This window comes from Fundulus heteroclitus, unplaced genomic scaffold (genome assembly GCF_011125445.2).
Source record: "Fundulus heteroclitus isolate FHET01 unplaced genomic scaffold, MU-UCD_Fhet_4.1 scaffold_50, whole genome shotgun sequence".
NCBI lineage: Eukaryota > Metazoa > Chordata > Actinopteri > Cyprinodontiformes > Fundulidae > Fundulus > Fundulus heteroclitus.
In genome coordinates this window covers 2,236,557-2,264,070 of record NW_023396923.1, presented here as the reverse complement: position 1 = coordinate 2,264,070, position 27,514 = coordinate 2,236,557, and the positions used below count along the sequence as shown (strand labels likewise).

Genomic DNA, 27,514 nt, shown 5'->3' with positions numbered 1-27,514 from the left:
CAATCAAGTGAATAAATAGAGATCAGCGAAGGGAACCCAGTTGATTGCATCAAAGTTCTGACAAGCAGCATTCACTCATGAAGAAGCGTAGAGCCACAGGGAGAGTCATCTGCATTGTCCATGTCCATGTTACAATTATAACAAATGTATTTACAAATGTATTTTCATTCAGGGGACTACAGAGACAGGTGTGTCAAAAACAAACATAATCCTACTGTAGGTTCTTACTGTCCTTATTGAAGCTTTAGCTTGACGCTCATCAGGATCCCTTGGCTTGAATCCACCATAAATAATACTTTGAAAATGAATCCACGAGTCCACTTCTTGCTTTTAACTGTTTACTAAAAGACTTAACGCAACATTACAAAAAACGTAATATTTATCCACAAAATAAAGTATTTCAAAGTCCAACGTAACCTGGGAAGGACGAGGTCAAAAAACTATTACGCTCCAATCTCCGTCTCATTTCCTCAACTGCTCCGCTCCGCTCGCTAGCAGGAAATCCCCCCCCTCCTCTACCAGGTTTTTTTAAACTTCACAATAAAAGTCCTATTCACCCAATATCAATATACTGTACGTATGTAAATATCAATTTTCAATCCTTTTAAATCCCTTTGAATCTTTAAACAAAAAATATATTCCAAGTAAAATAAACTGCATTTAGGCTCCTACATTCCCGGCTCCTAATTGTTATCAATGCCCTGAAACAATTACTCAAATCTTAAATCACAAGGAGCCTAATACTACAATTATTCTTGTTACTTTACCTTTAGTTGTTATTTAGTTACGACTTAAGAATTAAACTAAAGTACATAACTATATCACTCATTCAGCAATAACCAAAAAAGGATATATGAAAGTCCATCAGTCAGCCTCTGACTCTTGCAGCAGAACCAACTTGGTTACTGGACGCAGCAGCTCGTTGGTCCGGGTCTTGACCTTCACCTGCCGAACGAAACCTCTCCGGTCTGGAAGAGTCTCTGTGATCCTTCCAAGCGGCCAGGAGTTTCTGGGCGATGTGTCGTCGATTACCAGCACCACGTCGCCGACGCTGAAGTTTCTCTCTGATGTTGACCATCGCTGGCGCTCTTGTAGTTGCATGAGGTACTCCCTGCACCAGCGCTTCCAGAATATGTCTGCGAGGTACTGAACCTGTCTCCATCTTCGGTTTGTGTACTGATCGTCCTTGCTAAACACTCCTGGAGGCAGCTCAGGCTTGACTTTCAGTAACAGAAGGTGATTAGGGGTTAAGGCCTCTAAATCATTGATGTCCGAAGACGCCTTGGTTATGGGCCTACTGTTCATAATGGCCTCCGCTTCGCACAACAGGGTGTGGAGGTTTTCCTCATCCATCATCTGCTCTTTCACTGTGGTGTTCAGAATCTTTCTCACAGAGCGGATAAGCCGCTCCCAGGTTCCTCCGTGGTGGGAACCTGTCGGAGGGTTGAAGTGCCACTGCACACCTTTCTGTTGTAGGTGCTTTTCGATCTTGCTGGTGTTCCATTCACAAATCATTTTCCTCATCTCGCTTTCGGCAGCTCTGAAGTTCGTCCCGTTGTCCGAGTACATCTCTTTGACTTGTCCTCTTCTCGCAAGGAATCTTCTAATTGCATTCAGACATGCATCGGTGTCAAGCGAAGACGCAACTTCCAAGTGCACTGCGCGAACTGCGAGACAAGTAAAGATGACACCGTATCTTTTTACATGTCCTCTTCCTCTTTTAACCATGAATGGGCCGAAGTAGTCGACGCCAACTCGCGTGAATGGAGGCTCATCAGGTAGATTAGGTAGATCTGCCATGAGTTGCTTGCCAGCTGTTCGATGCAGCTTCTTGCAGTCTACGCACTTGGACAACAGTCTCCTGATGGCTCCATTTGCACCAGGGATCCAAAATCGTTGCTGCAACTTAGACAGCATGTGATTCCTTCCTGCATGAGCTGTTACATCTCGTGAATGTGTCTAAGAATGAGCCTTGTGACATGTGAGTCCTTTGGCAAGATGACTTGCTTCTTGCAGTCGTCTGGCAGCGCAGCACGGCTCAGCCTACCTCCTACTCTTATGAGTCCTTCTAATAGAACTGGATTCAGTTTACGAAGCGTACTACTTTTCTTCACTCTTTGTTGTTCTTTTAGCATTTCCAAATCTTCTTGGAATCCTTTTCTTTGTGCGTATTTTATAATTTCTGTCTCTGCTTTTGTCAAGTCTTCACATATAAGTTTTGATGTTTTGTAATCTTTCTTGAATCTGTCCATTCTTTCCTTGCTTGACAAACTTGGTTCCCTGTTTTTGTTTGCATTCAGTTCTTTCAGCAAATCTTTCAATTTCAGGTACCAGGCAACAGCGCGCTTCAGATTCACCCAGGATGAGTAGTACAACATCAGCTGGTCCAACGGGTCTTTGAGGTTTTGTACTTGCGTAGCATGAGATTGTACCCTTTTGACCTCTGGGTCATCCACGCTGATCATTCCATGATCTGGATTCTTTGGCCACTGGTCTTCCTCTCTGCACAGGAATTCAGGTCCAGAAAGCCAGCTTTCACATTTCAAGAATGCTTCCACCGTCAGGCCTCAAGATACATGATCCGCCGGATTCAGTCTGGTATTGACATATCTCCACTGAGAAGCTTGAGAGTTCTGTAGAATGGTTGAGACCCTATTTGCCACGAAAGTTTTGAATCTGGAGCTTTCACTGTTCAAGTACTTGAGCACAACTGTGCTATCCGTCCAATATACAGAGTCGTGGAGTTCCAATTCAAGCTCTTTCTTCAGCAGCCTGTCCATCTTGACTGCGACTGAGGCCGCAGTTAACTCCATCCTTGGTATGGTCGGGTATTTCAAGGGCGCTACCCGTGCCTTTGCCATCATCAGAGAGGATTGGGTCTCTCCAGCTGAGGAGCGCAGAACAAGGTAACTTGTTGTCCCATAAGCGTCTTCACTTGCGTCAGCAAAGTGGTGTAGCTGAGCGAAGACTGGTGTACCAAACGCCTCCGACTTTATGCATCTGTCAACGCCAAACACCTCTAACTGTTGCAAGTCTGATGTCCACTTTGTCCATTCCTTGATCACTTCAACTGGAAGGCTGTCATCCCAGCTGTACCTTTGACGACATAGATCTTGCAGAATCCTTTTGGCGGGCAGTATCACTGGAGCAATGAACCCCAGAGGGTCAAAGATGGAGCTCAGGAAGGAGAGCAAGCCTCTCCTGGTGTGTGGACGCTCTTTGAGGTTGATCTTGATCTTGAACTGATCTGTCTCAGCACACCACTGGATTCCCAGCGCTCGCTCCATTGGCAAACTGTCCATGTTCAAATCGAGATCTTGAAATCCTTGTGCTCGTTCACCTTCAAGAATTGAGTTGAGCAACTTCCTGCTATTGCTTGCCCATTTGGTTAGCCGAAAACCACCTCTTGCCAGCATGCCTCGTAGGTTGGAGCACAAAGCGACTGCTGTGTCCTCGTCAGCTACTGATTTGAGGCAGTCGTCCACATAGAAATTTTTCTTCACTGTGATGGCGGCTTCCTGCCCGAACTCATCCTCAAAATCAGCTGCACACTTCTGCATAGCGTAGGTAGCAACACTTGGAGACGAGGTCGCACCGAAGATATGCACCTTCATCTTGAATTCAGCAAGCTCTTTCTGATGATTTCCTTCCGGCCACCAAAGAAATCTAAGTAGATTTGTATCTTCTTCTTGCACTGCCACTTGGTAAAACATGGCTTCCACGTCCGCCATTACAGCAATGCTCTCTTGCCTGAACCGCGTGAGGACCCCAACTAGCGAACTTGTCAGGTCTGGTCCCTGTAGAAGATGTTGATTCAGCGACGTTCCTCCAAAGCTTGCTGCGCAATCGAAGACAACACGTAGCTTGCGCTTGACTGGGTGTCTGACTCCATGATGGGGCAGATACCATGTCCTTCCTTCAGTCGCTGCGCACTCAACTCTGCCGATTTGAACTGCGTAGCCTTTCTTGACAATGTCTTCCATAAATGCAACATACTCTGCACGGTAGTCTGCGTCCTTTGTGAATCTTTTTCTTAAGTTCAGTGCACGTTGTTCTGCCACTGACCTGTTGTTTGGCATGCACAGCGATTTGTTTCTCAGTGGAAGGCAAATACTGTAGTGACCATCTTTCAATTGTGCCGACTGAGACACCATGTTCATAAACTGATGATCTTCTTTTGACATTTCAATGTCTTCACTAAGCCCTGCATCAGGAAAGTCCAGCTTAAACTGTTGATGCCAAAGCTCTTCCAGCCTGGCTACTGAGATTCGGTTAGCTGTAACTGCTGACCTAATTTTAAGTCCATCGTTGCCTCCTTTCAGAGGACCATTGACTGTCCAGCCTAACACTGTCCTCACAGCATAAGGGCCTTCAACAATGCTGTTCACCACCTGAAGCGGTTCCAGGGCCTTGGGGATGTTAGCTCCGATCAATAATCCTACTTCTGCTTCAACAGCAGGAAGCTTCACCTCCTTTAGGTGAGGCCATCTGCCGACATCCTCTTGGCGTGGGATATTATCCTTCGTCACGGGAATGGCCTTCTGGGAAAACACCTCTGAAACTTCAATAAACTGGTCACCTTCCAAGTTACTGATTTCCAGTCCTGTCACTATACGCGTGTTCACCACGGCCTCATTTCCCATGGTTCGCAAGGAGATGCTTGTGCGGCGTCCATTCAGGTTCAGTTCATTTATTAATGACTCAGTAGCAAAGGTAGCAGAGCTGCCTGGGTCTAGAAATGCGTACGTGGTCACTATCTTGGTTCCTTTTTGTGCCTTGACTTGTACCGGAACTATGGACAGGAAGCAATCTTCTTTACCGGCCCCAGTAACACTACATATTTCAGATGCTTGATTATGAGCGTTTGCCACAGCTTGCTCATCTGTACCTTCTTTGTCTTTCTTTGTTTCATCCTTTGACTCTTTAAGCGTGATGTGTAGCAGAGTAGGATGTGGACGAGCACATTCTTGACATTGTGCCTTCTCTGAGCAGCTGCTGCTCATATGACCATGTTTCAAGCATGCGAAGCACAGCCCTTTACTTTTCAAAAACTCAATCTTTTCCTTGTGAGGTTTCTTACTGAATCCTTTGCAGACTGAGAAACTGTGATGTTCTCCACTGCAGTAAAAACATGGTTTCCCATTGGCATCCACTGGCTTTGTTTTATTAAATGTTGAGCTTTCGTTTTCTTTCTTGTCTTTGTTTTCTGCTGACGAAGCAACATATGTTGTGAAAACCTTCTTGGATTTAGCCATGTTCTTGTCTTGTACTTTTGGTTTCTGACGAACGGGATCCTTTGTGTTGGTGGTGGTGTTGTCTTTTATGTTCCCATAGAGAGGGTGTATTAAGTACTTGACTTGTTTGTTCACAAATTCAACAAAATCCTTGAATTTAACTCTTTTCTTTGTTTTCTCTTGCAAGTCGCAGGCGTATTTTCTCCAGGATTCCTTCAGCTTGTAGGGTAGCTTGCTAGCTAAAGCCTTGATGCTTGCTGCATTGTCCAAGTCTTCCATGTAGCTAATATCCGCCATTGTGTTGGAGCAGCCAGTCAGGAACAATGCGAATGACTGTAGTGCAGCCCCATCTTCTGGTTTGATTGCCTGCCAGTCCATGGCTTCCTTTAAGTATGCCTCTGCAATCTTGTAGTCATCACCGAAGTAGTCTTGCAACATTTGCTTTGCTTTGGCATAACCTGTTGAAGGTGGCATGTGAATGCAGCTCTTCACCAACTCATGTGGCTGTCCACTCGTGTACTGCAACAAAAACTGCAAGCGGTCACGTTCGTCATCAGTGCCATTAATGACGAACGCCACGAGGTCGGTGTTCGTGTCATCCGCCATTAATTCCTCAAGTTGCTTAATCATGCTAGCAAGCTGTGCTAGCTTGCCCTTACGTGCATTCAGAATCCTGGTTTTTTGTTCTTCCCTGCCTTTTTCTGTCATCTTTACAACTCGTTTCTTTTGTGGCTCTTGCATGTTAGCTTCAATCTTTCACATCCACATTAATTAGCGAACTGTTGCGCACGAAACTTTTCAATGAATTCCACTCGTCTTTTTAATCTTAACTGACACACGGCCAATCCGTAGCAGTTTTTAACTTACTATTGTCGTTTCCTTCGGATGACAAATCTCCAAATCCATGCGGGGGTGATCTTCTTTCGTTGTCCTTATCATCCGATCCAGTTTTGGTATCCAGTAAACCGTGTTGAGCAAGTTTTTTGACTAAAATGTAGGTTCTTACTGTCCTTATTGAAGCTTTAGCTTGACGCTCATCAGGATCCCTTGGCTTGAATCCACATTAAATATTACTTTGAAAATGAATCCACGAGTCCACTTCTTGCTTTTAACTGTTTACTAAAAGACTTAACGCAACATTACAAAAAACGTAATATTTATCCACAAAATAAAGTATTTCAAAGTCCAACGTAACCTGGGAAGGACGAGGTCAAAAAACTATTACGCTCCAATCTCCGTCTCATTTCCTCAACTGCTCCGCTCCGCTCGCTAGCAGGAAATCCCCCCCTCCTCTACCAGGTTTTTTAAACTTCACAATAAAAGTCCTATTCACCCAATATCAATATACTGTACGTATGTAAATATAAATTTTCAATCCTTTTAAATCCCTTTGAATCTTTAAACAAAAAATATATTCCAAGTAAAATAAACTGCATTTAGGCTCCTACACCTACAAACATTTTACCTCAGAATATGCACATGGATAGCTCAAGGAAAGCACAAGTCATTAAACTAGAACATCATGTCTTAAACAAGACTCCATATAGATTTCAGGAACTTAACAAAAAGTATATGGCAGTATTCTTGCTCAAACCTTTTTAAGGAGCCAAATCTAATTATAACTCGGTATACTTCAAATCAGATGCGTGTGAGACAAGTATCTGTAGTTAAAGTCAAATTTGGGGAGCCTTTTACAATGAATTGATCATATCAATTAATGAGAGGTACATATCAATAAAAGAAGCTTGCACTGAGCTTTTTTTTTAAAGAAATTGTTATGCCTACCATGGCTGCACAGTGGCGCAGTGGGTAGCGCTGTTGCCTTGCAGCAAGAAGGTCCTGGGTTCGAGTACATCCCTGGGTCTTTCTGCATGGAGTTTGCATGTTCTCCCTGTGCATGTGTGGGTTCTCTCCGGGTACTCCGGCTTCCTCCCACACTCCAAAAACATGACTGTTAGGTTAATTGGTCTCTCTAAATTGTCCTTAGGTGTGAATGGTTGTTTGTCCTGTTTGTCTCTCTGTGTTGCCCTGAGACAGACTGGCGTACCCCACCTCTCGCCCAGTGAACGCTGGAGATAGGCACCAGCAACCCCCGCGACCCCATGAGAGATTAAGCGGTTTGGAAAATGGATGGATTGAATTTAGCAGCAAAGCGCTGCGAAGGCCGATTGTATCTGTAGTGTTAATTAGGCACCCACCTTTGCATTGAAAATGCATGGCGGAGGCCTTATACTAATCACCTAATAAGGGTTTCTTTAATATTATTATTCCATTTTAATCTTCCGTCACCGTTAATACAGCCCGAACCGTAGGCTGTACCCCCACAAACTATATATCAAAATGTGCGTCTCGACGCCGCAAAGTGTGCTATTTGTACTTGATGCCATTTAAAGTTACCGTGGTGACAAAATTAACCAAAAACCACTTCTCAAAACCACTTCCTAGACACAGTTGACCTCTCCACAATGCAGAGTTCAGCATGTCACTTTTTTTTTGGTACAGTGGTTTAGGTGTTGGGCTGGAGCACCAAAGGTCGCAGGTTCGCAACCCACTGGGGGTACCCAATATTTTTATTTTTTTCACAAGTAACAAATAAATAATTTGAACAACTGATATAAATGAATGCTATTTGTACTTCACGCCATTTCCAGTGACCATGGCAACGAAATTAGCAAAAAACCACCCCAAAAAACCCCATAGGAATGAATGGAGTCGGATAGAAAGAAAGCCTCAAAAAACCTCCAAATGACCATTTATATCTTTTATGGTTTCCTTACAGTTACTCCTCAAAGCTCATGTCCAAAAAAACAGCAGAATCATCGTTTCTAATGGAAGTCTATGGAGGGAATTCTCAGACTCTCAGAGTGGGCCACTCTGGCGTTTTGAAAGATTTCAAACTCCAAACAACTTGAGCTTACTCGCTCAAGTTTCACTCTACATACACAAATCATACATCAAAACGTAGGTATTTTTGTCTGGATTCAGGAAATGTAATCCTCATTGGCGTAGCATTTATAGATTTTTCGCAAATCACCTCAGAGCGACACAAGTCAAAACCCTCCTCATTCATTTCCTAAGGAGCCGTTTTGAAAAATCACACATGAACATCCCAAACAAAACACATGTTTTCGCATCGCCTCCTAAACCGTTTGATATAGAGACATGAGACTTTCACACATGCATGTCCAGACCCTTCTGGCACTCACAAAAAAGGACTTTTGTGGATAACTGTAACAGTCTTGCCGCAGGAACAATTTGTTCGGGAGTAGCAAATGTGTCAAATCCTCAAAGAGCATCAGACTTGCTTCCCCCCAAATTATGCACTTTTTTACATCGGCGCTTTGCGTACACCGATTTTGGTACAAACATAAAAATGAGCACCATAGTCCTCAAAAGCCTGCTGATATGCACAGTGAAATTAAATCTCTTATACTTTTTCAGCTACAGCCATTTGTTCGGGACAATATTTATGAGATTTTTCGTGCGTTAATTCAAATATTTCCAGCAAAAACCCATAGCTTGTCCGGTTCCCCTATCCGTTATGAAATAAACGCTGAAAAAATTACGTCTCTAACCTTTATCGTTCCGGAGAAACGAAGTGCTGCTCGCGGGGTAAATCGCAGCTCAAACAGGATCAGAACTCCATGCCCCCAAATGATGCACTTTTTTACATCTTCGCTGTGCCTACACCGATTTTTGTACAAACATAAAAATAGGCACCATAGTCCTCAAAAGCCTGCTGATACTCACGGTGAATGAAATATCTTGATATCTCTTACACTTTTTCAGGTACAGCCATTTGTTCGGGACAATATTTGAGATTTTTCAGTTTTCCTCAAAATTACCTTTTTTCATGATTTTTTTGTGCCTACATTAAAATATTTCCAGCAAAAACCCATAGATTGCCTTGTTCCTCGATCGGTTACGAAATAAATGCAGAAAAAATGACGTCTCTACAATTTACGGTTCGCGAAAGATCGAGCGCTGTTCGAGTCAAAGTGTTCCATTCTAATCCAATTACATACACTCTCCCTCATGTCTCTGCATGCTGCAGAGGGCCAGCCAGGGCCGGACCCAGCCACAGGCAAACTAAGGCCCACCAGTGAAATGGGGGGGGGGGGAATTTTCCTTTTTTTTTTATTTTTTTTTTTACAAGTAACAATTAATTAACCTGACTCATGCCAGATGTATGTTGCTCCGCCTAGCTCCACTCACATACATCTGGGACATCGCTCATAGAAAGTGATTTCTCCAACCAATTTTATTGTCTGCCCAATCAGGACGCATGGCTGGAATTTCATAGATGTGACGTAGTGGAGATGCAACCATGACGTGGGACTGTTTTGATAACAATGGCGGCTCGTCGAGGAAGCAAGCGTTAACATTGATGCTGCTATTTCTTCCGTGTTGTCCAATCTATCTAATATTGTTTCATTAAAAGAACATCAGAGAACGGCTCTGAAGGCTTTTGTTGGTGGAAACCATGTTTTTCGCCCTTCTCCCGACCAGCGGGCGCGTCCGCGTCTGCAGCGGACGCGCCCCGGAGCGGTTAGCGCAAACCATATTAGGAGGCCTTTAGTGCTCAACACGGTCGGCCCGGGATCGACTCCGACCCGCGGCGCTTTGCCGCCTGTCTCCCCCCTCTTCCTGTCAGCTCACTGTCAATAAAACGCGTGCCACTAGAGCCGCAAACACATAAAAAAAACCTGCGTCACTCTCATCAGCGTCACGGGTTAGCTTCGGTGTGAGTGGTTGAAATAGCACGTCGATAAAGATGACGGACAAGTGGCTTATCCAATCATATGCAAGGATTTTTGATAAGGCCCAGCCTTCAATAAAGGCAATTCCTATGGCGGTGTCCCAGATGTATGTGAGTGGAGCTAGGCGGAACGACATACAGCTGGCTTGAGTCAGGTTAACAATTAATAACTTCAGTTATATGCACCACCAGGCGGGCGCCTTCTTCAACTTCTTCAGAAGTTGAACGATTCTAGTTATTATTAATCTGCCACCCTAAAGAGGGGCCTTTTTGGGGGCTTTATCATATTCAAAAACTCACCAAACTTTGCAGATGCATGGTGACTGTTTAAAAATTTTGTATTTTAAGGTCGTCACAAAAATAAAAAACAAAATGCCTCAAGGGCGCCACCTAGCAATTTTCAAAGGACCCTTTGCTATTCACTTACTTCATCGTAGAGACATGAGATTTGTTACAGTTGTAGAGCTCAACAAGACGCTCAGAATTTACAATTAATGTCATAGTGCAAGTATCACTGGAAATTGGCCATTTTAGATTGAAAGTCGTAATTTGACCAAATTTTCTAGGTTTACAGCATTGGTATATGATCGAACTTGTCCTAGAGATTTTGAGCGAGCGGCTTGAAACTTGGGCAGTCTGATCATAAGGCATGGCCAATTAAAAGTTATCAAAACGGTGAGTTTTTGAGCATGGTGAAGGTGGGTTAGAAGGGGTCAAAGTTCACCTACTCGCCATGAAACACAAAACTGTTATATTTCATACACAAAAACTCACAGAGCCACCAAACTTTCAGTAGTTGATCACCACTACGTCTCCTACAATATCCAATGGTCAAATGATGACATTGCTTAGGCCACGCCCCCTGACAACAGGAAGTGTCATGTTTTATTGTTAACAGTCGCTATGTTACCCATCTGAGCTAATCAACATGAAACTGTGTCCACAGACAGAAGACATGTTGGTGTGTTGTGGATTCCAGGCCCAACTGGATTCCATGTAGCAGTGCGGCGTGGTGGCGTGGCGAAGTCACGTGAAACGCCGCTGTCATATGTCCAGACTTCAATAGGATATTGACAAATTTAAAAAAAAGTAACTTAAAATTACCTTAAAAGGACAACATTTTTAAAAGTCAAAAGGCTTATTTAATGCTTTGAGAACATCTCTTCTATTCGGCTACAAAATCAACCAAAACAGGATGATCTTTTAAGCTATAAGACCATTTTTAAGATGTCAATACATAGATTTTAAGCTGGTGGGTCGCCACTGCCTCCGGTGGCCAAATGCATTGCTGCATCAACTGATCTGCACCAGATTTTTTGCGAGTCGTGGGGGAGCGCTGCTCAATGCCTTCGTGTGTATTGCCCGGTGGACAGGTGGGGAAAATGCGTGACAGTTTCTGCCGTGGCTGGCGGCTGGCGGTGCGCGAACCCCTGCGGTGGCCAATAGGCCGGAGCGGAGCACAATAAAGATTTAAAAAGAATTGTAAAATATTTTTCTGGAGCTTGACTCAAAGTAAAACAATGTTTATAATTATTTGTAAACATTTGTATACTCTATGTTTATCTTGTTTTTAAGTATTTTATTTTTTAGACTAGTTCCATATGAGAGGTTGCAAGAAATCTTGTAACTATACTGAATTTGCAGCTTAAGAAGATTGGGTTTGACAGACAACACCAACTGTCCCCTCAATCCAGTGCACACAATACCACAACAGACCTCATCACGCTCTACAGTACATCAAGAAAACTAAATCAAGTTCACGAGTGCACATGAAATGAAGTTAATCCATATTTGTGTGTCAGGGTGTCTAAGCACTCTCCAGAATTTGACATCTCAGCAGAACTTGTAATAATTATAGAAAGTAACGTTATAGTTGTTCTGCCTATTGTTAAGACAGCAAGGAATTCATGTCGTGAATACATTACATAAATAAGATATTAATTAATTCTTAGTCAGAGGAAATCCATGGTAAAAACAGTTAGAAAAATGCGTGACAACTTCTGCGGTGGCTGGCGACCGGCGGTGCGCGAACCCCCGCGGTGGCCAATAGGCCAGAGCGGCGCTTGGGTGCGAGGGCCGATCATCACCGCTTGCGGTTTTAATTGGATTTGCTTTCCTTGCCTTTAGTGCCAGGAGAAATGGAAACCCAAGCAGGTCCTATTTCAAATCTCTTTTTGTACCTTACTCAGATGATAAAACAAAAAAGCTGCACAGGACAATTTTAATAATGAATTGGGCAAACAAAAGTGCTTGTCAACAGTTTCTCTTTGCTCTAAAACTGATAATTTCCATTGTTATGATTTTGGGTATATATAGCAATTTGATACAAATTGGCATTTGCAAAATGTTTATTTCCCTTGAATCTTCTAGGGTGTGGCAATGCATAGTTGCAGGTAGTTTTCTTGTCCTTCAAGGCTGTGCTGTGTTGTATTACATTTTATTGTAATTTTTGAAGTCATTGTACAGCTTGATGCCGCTTCCTTGCAGTAAGCACTGCTTTTCAGTCATTGATTATTGCTGTAAGGCTAAATGCTGAAATGAATGCCCATTGGGGGTGTTTTTTCTTTAGAAAGAACTACTAGACAGTGCAAGCTCTGCAATGATAATTTTCCGCTCTCACGCTAATTTTTGCTTCTTCTAACTGCCTCCCTAACTTCTCCAAGTACAGTCCATTTAGGCATGCCTCTTCATGAAATTCTATTTTCAATTAAATTTTATTTATATAGCGCCAATTCATGAAACATGTCATCTCGAGGCACTGACAAAGTCAAAATCAGTCAGATTATACAGATTGGTCGAAAATTTCCTATATAAGGGAACCAGTTGATTGCTTCAAAGTCCCGACAAGCAGCATTCACTCCTGAAGAAGCGTAGAGCTACAGGAAGAGTCGTCTGCATTGTCCATGGCTTTGCAGCAATCCCTCATACTGAGCAAGCATGAAGTGACAGTGGAAAGAAAAACCACCCATTAGTGGGAAGGAAAAACCTCCAGCAGAACCGGGCTCAGTATGAAGGGTCATCTGCCTCGACCGACTGGGGGTTACAGAAGACAGAGCAGAGACACAACAAGACAGACAAAAAAGCACAGAAGCACACATTGATCCAGTAATCTGTTCTACATTAGATGGTAATAGCGGGTGATCGGTCCTCCTTGGATGATGTCACAGTTTAACAGAACGTCAGACCAGATGTGCCTACTATGAAGAAAAAGAGAGAGAGCAAAAAGTTAAAAGCTGAAATGACAACAGTCATTTCAATGTAATACAATGCAAAACTGGAGAACAGTAGACTGAAGAACAGTACAAATCAGTAGAGTGAGAAGATTAGACCCTGATGTCCTCCAGTAGCCTATGCCTATCACAGCACAACTATAGAGGTAGCTCAGGGTAACGTGAGCCACTCTAACTATAAGCTTAGTCAAAAAGGAAAGTTTTAAGATTAGTCTTAAAAATAGACAGGGTGTCTTTCTCACGGACCAAAACTGGGAGTTGGTTCCACAGGAGAGGAGCCTGATAGCTAAAGGATCTGCCTCCCATTCTACTTTTAGAGACTCTAGGAACCACCAGCAGACCTGCAGTTTGAGAGTGCTCTGTTAGGAATATACGGGGTAATCAGAGCTCTGATATACGATGGAGCTTGATTATTAAGGGCTTTATACGTTAGAAGGAGAATTTTAAATTCTATTCTTGATTTAACAGGAAGCCAGTGAAGGGGAGCTAAAATTGGAGAAATATGATCCCTCTTGTTGATTTTCATCAGAACTCTTGCCGCAGCATTTTGGATCAGCTGAAGACTTCAAACTGCATTTTGTGGACTTCCTGATAGTAAAGAATTACAATAGTCCAGCCTTGAAGTAACAAATGCATGGACTAGTTTTTCAGCATCACCCCTGGACAGAATGTTTCTAATTTTGGCGATATTCCTGAGGTGAAAAAAGGAAACTCTGGAAACCTGTTTAATATGGGATTAGACATCCTGTCTGTAAAAAGGAGCACTACCGCAGGTCATTCATTCCTGCTGCTACCAGATTATACAATGCTGCACTGTAACTGCAACTGTGACCATAACTGTAATAATTAATGTGCAATAACCAAGGTGCAATAATCTATTTAATACACTGTCGTACAACACGTGCAATAATCCTGATGTAGTGACTTCTGCTGCTATCACCACTGCCCACATGTATGTATGTATGTATGTATGTACAAATGTATACAATGTATATGCACGTTCATACGCGTAGGTGCGTATGTAAGTAGGCACATAGATACATGTATATATTTAAGTATATAGATATGTTTATATATATACATATATATATAGACCACTAAGAATGTAAATGAGACATCATATGCCCATTCCTATTTCCTTTTTTGTATTTTTTTTGGTATTCTTTCTGATCCATTGTATATATGAAGATTCACTGTATATAACTGAATGCACCTTCCCTACTCTGCACCTTCTTGTATGAGCCGATGTGCCAAGTGAATTTCTCCATTGTGAGATCAATAAAGACTATCTTATCTTATCTTATCTTATCTTATCTTATCTTATCTTATCTTTAAATAACATGTCTTGGTCAAAAACAACACCAAGATTTGTAACTTTATTACCAGAGGCCAAGTCACACAAGTGATAGCAGAACAGTGTAACTGAGGGTGAGAGATGAGAGAAGTATCTGTTAATCTTTGGCCTGATTGGTGAATACACAGTATTTTGTTTTAGTTTGTGTATACGTATGTGTGTGTGTATTTGTATATACAGCTTAGTGAGAAAATATTTTTTCAGATTTTACTACCAAAGTAAAGTGAGAACCTTTTTTGGTCCTCATATTTTGGGGGCTAGAGGGTTAGGTGTTAAACTAGAATAGAAATAGAATAGAATAGAATAGAATTCCTTTAGAACTCTAAAAAGACCAACTAGCCAAGGACAACCCACCACTAAGTGCTCTGTATCCCTCTGAGTGCAAAATGGACAGCCCTCCCCAGTGCCTGGAACCAGGTGAGCTCTGTGTCTGTTCATGGCTATTGCTCCATGTATCATCCTTCACTGAAGGTACACCATCCTTTTTTCAACAGGGGTTTTTTACAGGACCCTCCACCTGCCTTTAGGGGTAACCTCTGAAGAAAATACCTCACACCATTTCGACTCCTTCACTCCAGCCAGAGAGCGAAGGTTCAGCACCTTCATCCAGTTGTAGTAGAGCTGTTTACTCCCATAGGAGCTGAAAGTACCCAGCACTGGTGTTTTCATGGTGAGAAGAAACCCACTCTCCTCCTGCCAGTCCTCAGCAGCAGGACAGATGCTCAGAGAGGGAAAAATATACATGTCGTCATCCGTCCACTAGGCAGCGTGATTCTTAGAAAACCTTAGTGGCTCAGACAGGGACTGCCAGACTTCCTTCACAATCCTACTCAGAGGACCTGATGTTTGAAATGTCACCGAGCGTTTTCATGGATGCTTTTGTGAGGTGGCCCAGCTTAGTAATGCCGGCCTCCACAAATTTAGCTCTTAATGTAGCAGAGGAAAACGTGGCGTTTCTAAGGAAGCTGTTGTGAAACAATGGCTCCTCATTGATCCACATCCCTGGCCTAGGGTCCTGAGTTCTTGTGACCTTCAGTGTCTGCCAGGCATTAATCACCGGGCTGTAGAAAGGTGAGTCCTGTCAGGTCAACTTCACTTGGTCTTAGCAGAAATAACTGCTTAGCCAGCCCAAGCCGGCCAGCACACCTGAGTAGCAGTCGAACAGGAGCTAACCAGCAGCGACTGCAGCCATACAACAGCTTCTGTGCCATCTGCAGTCTGAAAGCCACGGTTCTGGACAGAATATCTACAAGTCCTTGTCCTCCCTCTGCCACAGGGAGATACAAGACCGACCCCTCAGCCTGTGTTGACTGGACCAGAAGAAGTTCACCAGAAGCCACTGCACCTCTTTCAGTAGGACTGATGGTGGCACCAACACGATGAGCTTGTGCCACAGAGATGATGCGACCAGGTTATTCACTATCAGAGCTCTTCCCCTATAGGACAGGTGAGGTAGCAACCATTTCCATTTAGACAACCTGGCTTCTACCTTTTCCAGCACTCCCTCCCAGTTTTGTCTCTGAAAAAGCCTCATTCACTAGAAAAACTCCTAAGCTTTTTATACCCCCTTTTCCCCACTTAAGGTTCCCAGGACGACAGGGAATACTCTTCACACACCACTCCCCCACTAAACAAGCCTCACTCTTTTCCCAATTCACCTCGGCAGAGGAAGCTTTTCCATACAAGGCCAAACTTTCCTGTAACTCTTTAACATCTAACATCTCCCTCATTGCAAATAAATACATTTACATCATCAGCATATGCTGATACAGCAACAGGGGGCATCTGAGCCAGTGTTGGCAGGGAGAGACCTCTCATTCTGCTCCTCAACCGACAGAGTAGAGGCTCGATGGCAATGCTGTAAAGCTGGCCTGAGATGGGGCAGCCTTGTCTGATCCCTCTCCTAACTGGCACTGGAACACTCAATCCACCTCCCACCTTCACCACACAACAAACATATCGGTAAAACAGCTTTACCCAAGACAGAAAACCCTCCCCAACACCAAAAGCCTGTATGGTAGAAAGAAGAAATTCATGATCCACACGGTCAAAAGCCTTCTCTTGGTCTATAGATATGATACCAACATTGATGTCGTAAATTTTACAAATATCAAAAACACCTCTCATTAAAAACAAATTATCAAACACAGACCTATCCGGTACACAATATGATTGATCTGCACCAATTAGATAATCAATAACAATTTTCAGTCTATTTGATAACCTTGTAAAGAATCTTGTAGTCCGTTCATAAGAGCTACTGGTCTCCAGTTCTTTAAAAGTGCTAAATCTCCCTTCTTAGGGAGCAAAGAAAGAACTGCACGCCTGCAGGATGCTGGACGCTTCTCTTTCATGAAACACTCTTTGAAAACGTCCAAAAGGTCTTGTCCCATGATGGTCCAGAAATGTTTAAAAAAGTCTGAAGGCAGACCATCTATTCCTGGAGCCTTGCCAGATGCTATCTGGGACACAGCAGCAATCAGTTCATCAAGAGTTATATCCAAACCCAGAGCCTCCTGATCTCCTAGACCCAACTGAGGAAGTCCCTGATGAAGCTCCGCAGCAGCATTCACATCACAGTTGTCCGCCCTAAACAAGTCCGTATAAAAGTCCACTGCATGCCTCCTCATCTCCGTTGGGTCTGTGGTCACCTTTCCATCAGGAAGGTGGAGACACACCATCTGTTTTTTTGAAGCAACTGACTTCTCCAGATTAAAAAAGAATGTGGTTGGTGCATCAATGTCCTTCTGGTGAAGTGTGCTCGGACTAAAGCCCCTTTAGCTCTCTCCTGCAGGAAAGAGTTAAGAGCTCCTGTTTTTTTGATAGTAAAATATCATTTTGCTGGTCTCCTTGTAGAGCATTTTCCAAGTCTCTTATCTGGTCTTCTAATTCCTGCACAGCTCTCTTGATGTTTGTTACACTGGCTGTATATTCCTGACAAAACAACCTGATTTGAGCTTTTCCTACCTCCCACCAATGAGCCAGAGAAAGAAAATCATCTTTCTGGGATCTCCAGTAGGCCCAAAACATCATTTAACATTAAAACACCAAAAGGATTTTGGTTTTATAGTGGGAGACAAAAACAGCTCCATTAAGACTAAATGATGATCTGTAAAAACTACTGGGAAGATCTGACAGCTAAAAACTTGTGCAGTAAAAGAAGCAGGTAGATAAAACCTGTCCAATCTAGCTGCACTTACTCTCCCATCTGGTATTCTGACCCAAGTGTACTGCTTATCTGATGGGTGTTTTATTCTCCACACATCTACCAAATAATTTTTTTAAATACATGAGACAGAAACAAGGAGGACTGAACATGTGGCTCCTCTCCAGTCCTATCTAATGTACAGCCAGTGCAGCAGTTCCAGTCACCATCCAATACAATAAACTCTCCTGTATGTCAGGATGTGTCCTGATGAACCCAAACACACACACATGCCACACACATAGCTTAGTTCTGAGTGTTTATTGAAGGAAGGATGGGTTGTGGAGGAAGGATAACTAGAGTCTATAACAGGATGGAGCAGGTGGAAGGTGAATGCAGGAGCCAGATGACTGGAGGTGCTGAAGCACTGGAGAGAGCTGGAGAGCTGCGGGTGCAGCACCGAGAATCAGCAGCTCAGCAGAGAGAGTTCTTGGACGCAGATGGCTGCAGTAGGACCAGGAGCGCAGCAGAGATATAGTCCATGGAACACTGGGGCTGCAGTGGATCCAGCAGTGCAGCAGAGAGGGTTCTTGGAACACAGGGGCTGCAGAAGGACCAGGAACGCAGCAGAGAGTGTTCTTGAGACACGGGAGCTGCAGCAAATCCAGCAGAACAGCTGAGGGAGTTCTTGAGACACATGGGGCTGCAGCAGATTCAGCAGGGCAGCAGAGAGCTTACTTGGAGCACTGGAACGCTGGATTAACAGGGGAAACCGGCAGCACAGAGATCACTTGGAGGTGCAGACAGGCCCAGGAAGCTCTGGTAACCAGACATGGGGAAAATCTCTAGTTGCCAGACTAAGGAGAGTTGATGCTCAGCCAGACGTGGGAGAATCTCAGACTGAGGGCATCAGATGATTGAAGACGGACCGGCAGGGAAAAGCAGACCAAGGGAGGCTTTTATACGAAGGCTGGCAGGTGGAAAGAGTCTGTGCTGATTGAAAGCTGAACAGGTGTGGATGATTAGTGGAGTGGAGACAGAGTTGGGTGGAAGATGGAAGGTGCTGGAAAGGTTCAGGGTGCAGCATGCAGATTTGCACCCTGACACTGTACCAATATTATTTAGTTCTTCTTTCATTATTTTAAAAGTTCCTTCCCGCTCAGGGCCTTGGTTTGGTGCATACACATTAATCAAAATGAAGCTGAATCCCTCTACTTCAGCTCTCACCATATGGACTCTTCCCTTCAACACCTCTCTGCAGGATGTAACAGTTACATTTAACTTAGAGGAAAACAAAATGGCGACTCCTGCCCTTAGATTTGTCCCATGGCTAAGGACATGCTGCCCTCCCCACCATAAGCCCCAATCTATTTTGTTCATGATATCAGTGTGTGTTTCTTGTAAGAAAAATACATCTAGTCTTTTCTTTGTGATTACATCTGTTATTATAGTTCTCTTTTTTCCATCTCTACCCCCATTTATGTTTAACAAGGCCACTCTTAGACCCTGTATGTAAGGAGAATAGAGACAGAGAGACAGAGAAAACCAACAGAGTTGAAACATCCAGTGTTGTATGATCATAGTACTTTTTAAAAAAAGTTTCATTTTCTTTGACATTTAGTTTTTTGTCATTTTAAGAGTTTTTCTTAGACCAGTAACGTGCTTCTTGAGAAGAAAACGTTTCTTGCTGTCCAGTAAATCAAACCCAACAACTCTCTTCAATGTAGTGACTGATTGTATAAATTTATCCACATCAGGAAAATATTCTTTGACATTTACTTTTTTACCAAAAGTGTCATCCAGGAAGTCGTTAATCTCCTCCAGAGAATACAAATCCACACTCTGAGAGTAACTGTCTGCTATAGAAAAAACTATCAGAGTCAGATTCACCGTCTATGTCACCATGGCCACGAGCGGATTTCACCTGATCATCTGGCTCACAATCAGGGCTGACCTGCAGCAGCTCTGCATCCTGTTCTGGCCTCCCCATGTCATCCGCCCTCTGCCCTGTCCCGACTACAGCCTCCTCCTCACCTACAGCACTGTCTGTATTAGCCTGGAGGCCACCATCACCCTCGGTCCCAGCCATGGAGCCACTATCACCACCATCATCATCGTCAGCCCCAACCACTGAGCCACTACCACCACCGTGGTAGCTGTCAGCTGTCCATCTCAGCATTATCATGGGGAGCAGCCTCGGCCAGTGTCCACTGTCCACTGCTCCCTTCCCCGCTGTCCTTCGCCGCAGCAGCCACGGCCAGTGTCCACTGTCCACTGCTCCCCTCCCTGCTGTCCTTCGCCGCAGCGGCTGGTCATGGGCTCAGCCGCAGGCTCCGCCTCGCCCTGTCTGTGGGGACACGCCACCTGCTTGTGGCCCATATCTCCGCACTCAAAACACTTCATGTCACCTGAGCTGGCATACGCCATGCAGTGTCCTTGCTCATGTTTAACACGGAATGAGACGTCCAGTGTTTGAGTTGGAGAATCCAGAAACATGAACACTTGACTGCGCAGAGACTGAACATGTTTCAGCTTGGCGTCCTTACAGCCCAAACTCACCACCCTGAACCCGCTTGCAAATCTCCTGAAATGCTTTAGCTCTGTCTCCAGAGCCTCGTTGGAAATAAACGGAGGAAGACCAAATACGGTGATACGGACCAAAGGCACTGCCAGTGGGGAAACCTGAAAAAACTCATCATCCAAGACCAGCCTGCTTTGTATGAGTTTACTAACAAATTAATTTTTTTTCAAAAACACAACCACCGACTTATTCATGCGTGAGGCATATGAGATGTTTCCATGCCCGACCTGTTCTCCTACCGCCGCAGCACCTGCTCCACCGTGGTGCTGGACTGAAGAATTTTCCTCTCCCCATGCTTCAGAGACAGGAACAGCGCCACATTAATCATCATAAGGTTTGATGATTAATAATTCAGCCACTCACTAATGCTGGGCATACACTGAACGAGCCCTTTTCGGGCCGATTCTTCAGTCGTGCAAGAATTATTTGGATCGGGCCGAGTTTCAGCTTGATCGTGCGTCCTGCATCGTGTAGTGTACAGGGGGTAACGAGGGGCTTTGGCCTCCCGATCAGGAATCGGACGGTCGGTTGAAAATCAAACATGTTTGAAATTCAGTCGGCCCTCGTGAGGTGATCGTGAGCACGTCCTGCTGTTGAAGCAGAGCTACGAGCATTTACGAGCCGATTTCCCCCAACCTCGCACACTGCGCATTTGCAAAAAGGGGCTTCTTCTTCTTCCTCTTCTTCCTCTCAAACAAAAACAGAGAACCATGGTGGGGGTACGAGTGACATGGAGTCAGTCGAAGGAGGAGCAACTTGTGGAACATTGGCAAGAGGCCAGTCTCTTTGATGTTGGCTCCCAGAGCTACCACGAACGAAATAAAAGGGAGAAGAGTTGGAGGGAGACTGTCGGCCAACTACAGCCACCTGTTAGGTTTTTGTCATGACTAGCAGTATAGTTCAGACTAAAAGGTTTGGTTGTGGTTGGTATTGTGTGTGTGTGTGTGTGTGTGTGTGTGTATAGAGAGAGAAAGACAATTAGTGGCAATATACGATAAAAAATACACTCGTTTCTTTTGCAGTGAATGAGGTTAAAACCCGTGTGGCATCACTCCGGACGCAATATTGGAAATTACTAAAACCCAAGCCCAGCGGCAGTGGCCAGAAACCACTGACTCCAAAGTAGAAGTGGATACTTAAACACTTAGATTTTTTGAAGGGTCACGTCATCCACAGACATACAGAATCTACACTGAGAGTAAGTTCATATAACCACAGTATAAAGGGGATATTGGTGGGGAAATTATGGACATAGTGTTAAAGTCCAAAGAAATGCACACTTAAAATGTACAAAGTCAAACAGCTTGAAGTTATTGACATGATAAAAAGTCACTCCTGTTAACCTACGCCTAGTGATAATTACGTGTGAAATTATCTGACTGGAGTAATTGATCAAATCCATTACTTCATTGTAATCACTTTACTTCTGACTGCTTTCTGTGCTGTTTCCCACAGCCTGGCACCGAGTCAGAGGACACATGTGAGGGAGATGATGATCCATCCACTGTGGAAAGTGAAGTAGATGAGTTAAGTTCTTCAAACACCACTAGTCCGGTGTCAATAGTGCAGGAAGAGGAAAGTAGTCCGCCTGTGACATGTCAGCCGGTCCAAAAACAAAGGGTCAAAAAACAAAAGCCACAATCGGCTCAGCACAGCCTTGAAATGGCCAAACTCTCACTGCCCCAGCAGGTACAAAAAATTCTCTTGTGTAATGCAGACTCTGAGGAGCTATTTGGACAGCAAATAGCCTCGGAGTTGAGAAATATAAAAGACAGAGCAGTGCAATTAAGGCTTAAAAGAAATATCATGAAAATGATATATGATAAACAGGAGGCAAGTCAGCTGGCTAGGCCATCTCAGAATGAGCGAACACTCCAGCATCAGACACCCTTCCTTGTGTACCTGCGCTTGCATACACAAACTTGTAGTTTGCGTCAACAACTGACTTAAGTAGGATGGAAAACCTAGACTTATAGTTGTAAAACATGCTTCCACTGTTGCCAGGGGTTTGAATGAATACATGTTTCCCATTTATTGCTCCTAAGCAGTGTGGAAACTGCCATTTGTTTTCAAAGTCTCTGGCAATGGCCTTCCACTCAGAGTCAGTTGATGGTGTCTGTGGAACACAAAATATGATGTATGAAATAAATATTTTTTGAAAACATGTTTTTATGTCTTAAACACTGTTTTTATAACACATTTCACAAAGACTGTAGAAATATATTAATGACTTTTGGTTAACTTGTAGAACATATTTGACAAATGTGCAGTAAACCGTTAAACAGTATAAAAATAGCTGTAACAGAAATTTACCTTCAAGTAAACATCACGCAGCACTAGGGCTGGGCGATATGGATTAAAAAATAAATCTCAGATTTTATCATACCAAATCCGATTAATCCATTTTTTTCTTCCTTTATGTTTCATAAAATGAAATTAAAGAAATAATTTTAAAACCTTGCTTTTATGTCAAGCATTTCGTCAGGGAGTTGACCTGAATTCAAAGTGCAACTAAAAACAAGCTGTGAAACATGCTTGTAAAACAAGATGGCAGCCGTGCCATTATAAACAATGAAAATATAACAAAATATTTGCTGCTAGTGGTATTACACATTGAGCTAAGAACAGGCTTCACTGCACTTGTGAACTTCAAACTAAGTAAAAAAAAAAGTAAATAAGTAAATCAAGTACCTCGTATTATGGTAAAAAAAAGTTTCTACTTTCTACAATATTTTGACAATACATTTGCCTAAACATATATTCAGCATCACATGCTGTTCTCTTCATGGAAATCCAATGAGTGTATTGGCAAAATAAAATCCAGATTTTTCAAAAATGAAATCTTAAAGAATTGTAAATTCGAATTAATCGATTAAATCGATTTATCGCCCAGCCCTACGCAGCACAACAGTGAGGGCTGTGCACAGATGTCCACACACAGGGCAATTGTAGCTGTGGTTGTATGTACTTAGGTGAAGTGATTTATTCTGTGATGTGGATAAATGACCTTGCCTCATGTCCACCTCTGTTAAAGGTAATAAGGAGTGTTGCAGAAATTTTTTTTTTTTAAAAACACGCTTACCTGTTGCCAGAAACCGTAAGGTCACAGAGAGCCTGTCCCTGGGGCTGATGGATTTTCTTAGGTGTGTGTCTCTCTTTATTATGTGTGGTGTCACCCTCTCCAGGAGATAAGAAAAGTCTTCAACTGACAGAAAGTCCCGAAATTCCTTTACATCATCTACCTATTGATAGATATAGCTGTCATTAAACACACACACACTTAGAACTTTGAATATTTATGTTTACAACCTTCTGATGATATTAAAATCATAAAAACAACAATGAAAAAGAAATTTCATGTTAAAAAATTAACCATAATAAATCCTACTTTAGCATGTTTTAAAATCTAAAACAAATGTAGATGCTATTTAGTGTTTAGACGATCAGTGAAAATAAAATGCAGACCAATGTCACATCCACACATCTGGTGACAAGGTATGCAATTAACAGCAATTACAATAGTTGACAGAATTATAACAAAAGCAGGTTATGGACACCAAACATTTCTGCATTTAACTGATTGTCGTGAACATTGTTGATAAACACTGCAGAAAAGGCTGGGGTGTCAAATGTGCACGACCGCTAGCTTACCTCAAGTTCTTTCTGTAAAATTGACAGACCGTAGTAGCCATGTTTGCTCAGCCATGACTTTGTCCAAATATGTCATCACCTTTTCTTTTTAGGGCTTTCAGCACACAAAATTGCACAAATTGCCAAAGCAGCGTGTTTTTCTCTCTAGTGAGCTTCATGTTTACAGGAGGCATCGACACTTTTGTCTTTTTCTTCTTCTGCTGTTTACGTTTGGCTTCCGGGTAGACGAGTCCGAGCACCATCTCTCTACGGGGCTGAGTCCGACGTGTGGTTTTCATACGTACAGTGTGAACACTCCGGTCGCATCAGAGCGTTGGGCCGTGCAGTGTGAGAACACATATCACGAGGTGTGAACTTTTAAACCCCACGGTTCCGTCGTACAGTTTGAGATGTATATAAGTACCACGACTGAAAAACTTGTACAGTGTATGCCCGGCATAAGCAGCACTCTCCTGCACTGACAGCTGTTTCAGTACAAAATCACCATGGTTTTTGTGCTAGAATCCTTTGTGTGACGTATAATTGATCACATTGTCACCTGTACTGCATTTGATACGTTATGTAATTTAATTTGTTTGATCTTGAAGTAAACTGGATTTAGAGGTGATTACCTTTTTCTTAACAGAACAGTACTATCAGAAAAGCAATCACAGACCAACAAATGTTATGGGTTATGTATGCTAAACACACTGATCTCCACATTTACTTTCAGTGTCTTTGGTTGTACCATGTTTGATTTTATGGATCTTGGTGAACTTGCTTGTTAGGGGGAGAAAACCTGCTCTGCCTCCATTAACCCCTATTGCAAGTTGGCACGCAAGACAATAGGATTTTCTGAAGATTGGTAAAACACGATCACAAGAGAATACAGATTGTGTTGTGCTGGATTGAAAGTCTTACGACTTTCAATCAGATGGTTTACAAAACAGAAGACCAGAATAGTTCTAAAGACTGCAGTCTGTTGGATCATGTTCTTGTGAAAAGTGTTTCTTGGTTTGGAAAGATAAACTGAAAGACTTTGCATGTGACATAAATGTATGGTGCATTGCTGGCATTGCTTTCCTTGTTGAGTAGTTATTCATTGAACAGGGAACCACAGAGCTCACTTTTGTGTCTGAATCAATGCCAGTTCTACACACTCAGTATTTTGAAAAATTTACTAAAATAATTGCCATTATACACTACATACCAAATTACATGTCCAACAGATGTCCAACAAAGCTCCATCAATTCCAGACTTCTGATTTTCATCTTGGCGTAGAAGTTCCTTCAATATTAACAATTAAACTACACCTTCTGTTCAAATAGACCCATTTCCACCACATAAAACATTTGCTATTTATGACAATGAGCCAATGAGAAACTTCTGTACCAAGGAGAAATATTTTCTATTAATATCAGTAACTTGTAACAATGCACAAATCCTAATATAAATTAGTTTTCTCAAAAAGTGGCATTATATATTTCAACCAAGCACTCCAGTTTATCATCATTCATCTTATATTGTCAAACATAAACGTGACACTTCTCGAAGCTGTTCTACTACTATTTGTAAGTTTTCTTGAGTGTTGTGTGCATTCAGGATGGTGGAACACTCCACACATGAGCCAAAGCCTTTGCTGAGCCCTACAGTCTATTCCTGCTTCAGTGATTGTATTAGGCTTGATGCCGGATTAGCTCCCCTGATCTCTTCGTCTGATTTTGTTTGGTAAACTATTACTGCTCTGTCCCTGTTCTACCTTTGCTGGCAATCCATTTACCCCAATCTCACCGGGTTTGCAGATTGGACATTCCCCAATCGTCAAATTTGCTCCTGAGCCCAGTGTTTGTTTGCTCTCCTACTCCTACCTTTTTGAAGGGGGAAAATGTGGAACGTAATCTAAGATTTGTCTAATTTTAACTGCAAGTCAAAGGGATTGACCAACAACATAAGCAGCAGATCAATTTCAAGAGACCAGCTAGAAGTGGGACCTTTACCGCTGATCAACGTGTGGGATGTCAGTCATGGTAATCTCTGTCAGGTGTAGAGCACAAAAGGAGCCACATCCATCAATGTAAATAAGGCATCTCTTCCTTTGTACCAAAAGAAACCCCACAGAAATGTAAGCCCAAACAGCCATAGTGTCTGTCTAGCCTGTTTCTGTTAGAGAAGCATAGGCACACACTTTTCTGTTCCTTCCCCTTTTTCATACAAGGGATAAACCGATGATCACATTGATTGCTAATCCATTAGACTAAGCTGTGGCAATCACTCTCAACTTGAGTGTGAAAAGACTGCTAACTCACTTTGCCACACAAACAATCTTGCAGCTGCTTTCACTTCATAGATCACTGTCTTTGTTTGAAGTGTGACAGCTAAAATATCTCACTACACCCTTGTGCTGTTATGATGATGACCTTCACACTGTGAGGGGTGGTAACCTGTTACTGAATCTCTCTCCAGCTCATATAAACTGCACTTAGAAAAACTTTTTAAGAAAACCACAGAGGCGGAGAGATATTTCAGCTGGTTATACTCACAGTGTCTGAAGTGCGGCAGAGCAAGCGGGTCTCTCTATAAGTCGTATTTATCGTCACTTATTTTAGAGCCCAAATAAGCAACTTCACTTTCAGAAACAAGCCCAAAAAACGCAACCTGCGGCTCACAGAATTTACAAGCGACTTTAGAAAAAAGAAGCCCAAAGTCACTTCTAATAAGCGGACTTGGCAACAGTGAACGCGGTTCTGTAGCATTCTTGGAACTACGGAAAGCTTAGAGAGTAAAAAAAAAACACAGGGAACGGTGTGTGTGTGTGTTTGTGTGTGTTTTGACGTGTGATAAGTGTGTGAATTATTTGTGTGAATTGTTATTTTACATTTATTTATTTTACCAACCTGCATCTCCCCAGAGTTATTGCTGTACAACTACACGATTAATTTAGAATAATTATTAAAGCTATAGTTGGTAATGCATACATGGGAAAACCACTGTTGATGCTAATTATCTTTAAAGCCAGGTAAACGCCAGTTGATTTAGGACCCATTCCCACTGAAGGCAAATATGACCCAAATTATTTTTTTGGGGGGAGGTCAACTGACCAGGTCAGGCTTTTTAGAACCAGTGGGGATGCTCAGATCTGGCCCATATCTGATTTGAGCCACTTCCATATGTGGTCCTTAATCTGTATCATATCTGATGTCTTTGAATGTGATTCCAGTGGGAACAACAGAGGCAGACTAGATGTGACTTAGACGGCACTTTTCATCAACATTTGTCACAACTTTGCACTGGTCGGAAGTGATAGTGGGTAGCAAGATGGGGGGAGGTCAACTGACCAGGTCAGGCTTTTTAGAACCAGTGGGGATGCTCAGATCTGGCCCATATCTGATTTGAGCCACTTCCATATGTGGTCCTTAATCTGTATCATATCTGATGTCTTTGAATGTGATTCCAGTGGGAACAACAGAGGCAGACTAGATGTGACATTGACGGCACTTTTCATCAACATTTGTCACAACTTTGCACTGGTCGGAAGTGATAGTGGGTAGCAAGATGGATGGTAGCTGCAACAGCACTGCTC

At 42.9% G+C, this 27,514-nt stretch overlaps 1 protein-coding gene across 2 annotated transcripts in view; it reads left to right on the top strand.

Moving 5' to 3' along the window:
* Nucleotides 1-27,514, top strand: part of ntf3 (neurotrophin 3) — a 103,809-nt gene that overhangs the window by 27,243 nt on the left and 49,052 nt on the right. The window contains exon 1 of one of the 2 annotated variants that reach the window (XM_036132400.1): nucleotides 15,855-16,024. The exons of the other annotated variant lie outside the window; for it this stretch is intronic. The gene's annotated coding sequence lies outside the window, so the exon portion shown is untranslated. Of the gene's footprint in view, nucleotides 1-15,854; nucleotides 16,025-27,514 lie in introns of those variants that run through there. 2 annotated transcript variants of the gene reach the window in all.